Genomic DNA, 6,127 nt, shown 5'->3' on the forward strand with positions numbered 1-6,127 from the left:
GGAGGCCTGTGTGGAGGGAGAATACCCACTGTATGGGAATACATTTACATTTAGTCATTTAGCAGACGCTCTTATCCAGAGCAACTTACAGTAAGTACAGGGACATTCCCCCGAGGCAAGTAGGGTGAAGTTGCCCAAGGACACAACGTCAGTTTGCATGACCGGGAATCGAACTGGCAACCTTCGGCTTACTAGTCCGACTCCCTCACCGCTCAGCCACCTGACTCCCTAGAATAGGTGGATGTGTGGTCCTTCTGCTGACTGGGCTATGTCTCTGATATCACTCAGTGCTTTAATGTCTTTGATGTGTGAAGCTGTGAGTTGATCACCTGAAAGAAGGCTCTCACCCCTGAACACAAGCATTTTCTCAACTCTGGAGACTCTTACAACCCTATTCTGAGTCACGTCTGTGGGAGGTTTATGTTACAACAGCCACGGCTGTCTGACACTGGTCGAATACCTCCTCTACTGGGTATGGGCCAAAATGCAGTTCAAATACTTTTTTATGTTCGTACTTCAGACATCTTGAATGATGGTGAAAAATAACGTGAGTAGGTCTAGACCCTCCCAGCTCCTTCTCTGCAAGTTTCAACATATTTTTCTGTCTTCATTCGGTTAACTCTGTCCTGAGTGGATTCCTCCAGCGCCTTGTCCTTTGTTACAATCAAGCCTGTGGTTCTGGCTTATTTGCTAATGGTTTTACAGAAGCTAACAAGCCATTGGGACACAGCGGAAGAGGCCACTGTATCTACAATGATAATCTATGCATTTCAGCCTATCAGTTGTTTACACAATTCACTTGAAATCCAGTATCATCTTTATTGTTCTCATCCATAAACAGTACTTCTGGGAACATATGTCCATTATGTTGACTTATACTTGTTTTGCTTCGTCAGTAGGTCACTTGAGGACAGCTTTGCAAGACTGAAAGGAGCAAACGGAACACAAAAGGTCTGTGCAGCCACTTACAATACAGATCGGATGTGTGAACTCTCGTAAGAGGGCTCTTCAGTCAAGAATGGGTATTAAAATGAAGTTGACAATGCCTGTGAAATGAGGGGAAGAATGTACTGAGCATTTTAGTACTCAGTCATTCCATTCCATTTGACATTTTATCATTTAGATACTTTAGAGCTTACATACAAATAGTGCATGTTGACAGTAGAGCAGAATATCTAGGACCAGAAGTGCAGAGTTCTGGCAGTATTTCAGAGGTTAGTGCCAAGGAATAGTTTGTGTTTTTATCAGTCGACAATGCCAGGCTTCCAGTCCCAACTCATCTATGGCCCACAGCAAGTCAGCATAGGAGCATTTTCATAATTATTCATGCACTCAAATATCACCGTAACCTTTTTTTATAACCCTTATTTATTTATATATTTGTGATGACTCTTGCACAAATATAGGGTTTTAGGAAGCTCATCCTATAGGGCTTTAATCTCCTTCTTGTGAACAAGGATTGCCAGGTAATTCTATAACTTTTTATAATCAAGATGTATAATTATATACTCTGTTCAAAAAGGAATGCGTGCTCAAGTCCAAAATCTATTATGAACCATATGTTCTCAACGACTAAATGAATATTTGTGAAATGTCTTCCAATTTTCCTTAAAAATTAGTCTTCCTTTTGTCTGGCAGGATGATTTAGCAAAGCCTAACACCCGATCCTTAGATCTGAGTTACGTAATAGATTGTTTGTGTTCACTCTGATGCGTATCCAAATTTTCACTGTCATAATCAAACCAGGAGATGCCTATAAATCTCAGTAATTCCACCAATCCTCATCTCTGCCACCATGTAATTTAAGATCACAACCCCTTGGAGGCCTGTAGAAAATATTCAACAGTATACCTTTTTGAGTGCATATTTCTAACATGATTAATAAAGATCAGAATCTGTTTGTTCCAACATGTTTACGGTGTGCTGATATTGCCAGAGTTCACACTAGAAAATGTTTTGACATCAGAGCGATCAGTGAGGAGGACTATCTTGGTTCTTCTATTCTCCATCTCTATATGGTCTTTAAAGTCTTTGGAGGCATTGGTGTCCGTGTGTGGTTGTGTGTGTGTGTGTGTGTGTGTGTGTGTGTGTGTGTGTGTGTGTGTGTGTGTGTGTGTGTGTGTGTGTGTGAGAGTGTATGCATATGTGTGGTGTGTGTGTGAGGGGGGGCAACAGGCTGGGAAACTGCTAGGTTGAGAGAGAAGAGAGAGAGAAAGAAAGAGAGAGATGAAGACAGAAATAAAAAGACAGAGATCTACTGATTTCTGTCTTTCACAATGTGAACAGTTGTGATAAATGAAATCAATCATAAAAACATTCACGTTATCCATTCCTTATAATTTGTGTTTTTCAGTGTTAAAATATAACCCCTCATGAAAGTGGCATGCTGAAATGTCATAATGACCATATCCATCCTACAAACATACATTTTTAGAAAGAAGCTTCCGAAATACGTGTTTAAATGTGTTTTTAGTGTTTAAAGAAAGCTTTTAGGACAAAGGTTTGTTTCTTATCTAGGCACAGCACCTTCAGAAACTTCCTACCCAGTAGAAGGACGAACATCTTGTCTTCATGAAAGCTCTACCCCTGACCTGGCTCCACACCATCCAGTGATCAGCTTTTTATGATAGACCACGTGACTTCAGTGTCTTAATCACTAACAGTGACTATGTCTTACAGTTTGAAGACTTTGCAGTGTTGAGCTTAGACTCAAGATGGCTTTGCAAATAAACAAGAACTGCCACAGGTGTGGTATCTGATATACTCTAATGTATATGGGATCCATGTTATGTCTAGCTCCCTGAAGCTAATGTGGAAAAGTGTTTTACAACTATAAATGTTGAAAGACAATATATATATTTTTTATGTGCTTCTAAATATACGTAAATGGCTAGACTTGAGTTCTATTTCACAGCAACAACAAAGGCTGAGCTTCATCGGGACTGCATTGTGGACATCAGCTTATTTGTGTCAGGTTTCTGTGGAGAGGAATGCCACCCAAACTTGTCGGAACAAAAAAAGAAGTTTTGGTTTCACCACCTGTTCTTGGAGTTGACTATGAGGCTCTAGCTCTGTGTATCTCAGGCCTGGCAGGCGTGTGGAGACATACTTGATGGAGAGAACGATGTTTGTAGTGTGCCGTGTGATTCAATATCAAATCTGTACTTACAGTTCCCCAATGGATTTTTTCTCAGTTGGAATCCACCTGCTAACATTCAGATAAGCCCTTAGTTTAGTAATATAGAGTATTCATATTGTTGTGATATTACTCAAATTGCAGCACACTTGGCAAGTACTAGTTGTGATTCCTGTAAACACACCTTTCTATAGTTTATGTACATAATGCTTACACACTGTAATAGGGCAGTCGAGCAGATGGCCAATACGTTCCCAAAGGAACACAAACACAGGTGAATACTGTGAGCACCGACGACTTTCTACTGTAGGTGAAAACAGGAAGTGGGTGGTTTTAAACAGCTCTTTGTTGATGACACCAGTGCTGCTGTCGCGTGTCCTGATACAGGTTCACCCTATCAAATTTTAAAAAGCGAATGAGCCAATGACAACGAAATAGGTGACATAGCCCGCAGTCTTTTTGTTTTGTGTGCATATGTGTGTGTGCTCGCATCTGTTTGCATGTGGGTCTGTTTGCACAAGTGTGTCTATGTCTATGGGTGTATATGTGAGTCTGCATGTGTGTGCGTGTGTGTAATTGTGTATACGTATGCGTTTGGATGTGGGTCTCTTTGCCTGTGTGTGTGTACTTGTGTGTGTGTGTGTGGAAGGAGGCAACTTATATAAAATTGGCTTTGATCCAGAGAAAGCCACACAAGGGTTGGTAAATGTGGGGTAGTGTTGTGTAGGAAGGGTGTTTCTTTGCGTCCATGATAAATGCAACTCCGGTTCCCTTTCCTATGTCTCTAACGTCTAAATTGTGGTTTTTACTGCAACAGCCCCAGCACACATTCAGAAAAAAGCGCCAAGAACTCCTTTTGTGAAAACTTCCTTTTATTGAAGTCAACTGCACACAGTTGAACTCAAACATGCATGCAATCTTTGGGTTGATAAAACAGCTGATAGTCAGTCTTTTTTGTGTTGCATAAAAATCCCAACATTTTGTATCAATGTATCAAACCTGTCTCAATTCAGAACACCTCCACCCTTTAACCCCACACTCCCACCCTACTCCTCCTTCTCATCCACCCTCTAACCTCACACCCCCACAGTACCCCCACTCCTCACTCCATACCCTGCAAATTTCCCCTTGAGTGGCCATTCTCTCTGGGCAGCAGGAGATCTCTTTGCAGTACCTATATGCGGCAGAAGGCCATGAAAGAGATCACCACAAGCCCCCTTTCAAGCCTGTGCTGGTTGCAGGGGCCCCATCTGGCCAAAGGAGGAGAAGGAAGACAAGTAAGAGAAGGAAGGCCCCAGCAGACACACTGACTGCCTTCTCGGAGATGATCGGACCTGATAAGAAGTACAATGGTTCAGATGACAGGAGATAAGGTTTACAGACTGGCTCAGCGCTGGGTGTTTTTTTGGGGTGGGGGTTGGAAAGGCTGGGTGGAGTGTGTGTGTGTGGGGGGGGGTTTAAGGGTGACCTAAAGGGTGATGGTCATGAAATCCACACTACCTGTTGGTTTGAAGAAGCACATGTCCTCATTAACTGCACCACATTAACTGCATGCTCTTATGGTTCTTCCCTTTCCCTTTTGTTTGTTCACAATGTATGCTTCATGTTTTGGCTGCTCGCAATGTTGGGGCTATCTCGTTGTTATGATCAGTGACCTATGCACTTTTGTAAAGCTCTCTCATGGAAGTCGCTTTGGATAAAAGCGTCTGCTAAATGCATAAATGTAAATGTAAGTGAAAGTTGCGTTTTCTATTTGAAATGTTCACTTGTATGTGTCAGTGAATCTAAGTCTTCTATATCGAGTTGATGGATTAATGAACACAATTCGACATGAATGTTTATACATGTATACATACATTTTATATATACAGTGTATATATATACACAGTCCATATACATTATATACAGTAGGTACTAGAGATGGTTTCTGACTACACGTTTATAACAGTGTAAGAAAAGGCTTAGATCATATCACAACGATCCAGGTACAGAGCCATTAGTCTTTGTGTTTAGCTACATGCTGACCAGAGAAGAGACCCTTCCACACATAAAGATTGGTGACTTCTTGCACTTAATCTTTTAGGACTAATCGACAGCACCACTCAATACAGTCAGACTATTGATCTGATGTTGGGGGGAGGTTGAAGGGCAGGGGGCAGAGAGCATTCAATGGATAGGATCGGAGTAAGGGCACATGGCCGGTAGTGCAGTAGAGTTTAAACGGAAGCTTAAGGAGATACGTGGAGATGTAGCCTATAATTTTTTTCTGACCATTTGACACACACACTTCTTCATCAGTACTTGATGTAAAAACAGTACAGTTTCAGGAAATCGTCTTTCAGAACACATTTCTTCAGTCACCACCACTATTTGGTGTATATGTAGGGCAGGTACCCTTACTGCAAAGAGAACAAAGTCCTGGAGAATTAATGTAGGCAATGCCACATGGAGAATGTGGTGTCTTGAAGTCTGAAAGGCAACACCAGCACGGGGCCCTGCCTGCAGCCAGTTTAAAACAAATAGTTGTTTTAGTTTCTCTTTCCTGGAGCCCCTTTGATAGAGCCACAGAGAGTAAAAACAGACATTATAATGGCTTGTTTTTCTTTGCTCTCCATTTTCTTTCTCCCTGTTTTTCTCCGTCTTTATCTTTCTCTCTCTGTCTCTGTCTCTCTCTGTGTTTCTCTCTCTCTCTGTCTCTCTTTCTCTCCATCTCTCTTTTTCTTTGTCTATCAGGCAGTAAGTTGTAATTTATAGCTCCTCCAGGTGAAACCGTGCAACGGTGTTCCTAATTATATTGCTGTCTCTCATCGGGTTCCTCTGGTGGGGCAACAGGAATGATGACTTGTTTACTTGTTTGGGTTGGAACAACAACCATCATTACTTACATACATCATGTTTTGCCTTACAGATTCAACAAAAAAGGTCACCTATTTTTTTGCCGAAGTGTATCAGATGAGTCAGGGAGTCAGATGGTTGAGCGGTTAGGGAATC

Source organism: Osmerus mordax, chromosome 2, assembly GCF_038355195.1.
Source record: "Osmerus mordax isolate fOsmMor3 chromosome 2, fOsmMor3.pri, whole genome shotgun sequence".
Classification (NCBI taxonomy): domain Eukaryota; kingdom Metazoa; phylum Chordata; class Actinopteri; order Osmeriformes; family Osmeridae; genus Osmerus; species Osmerus mordax.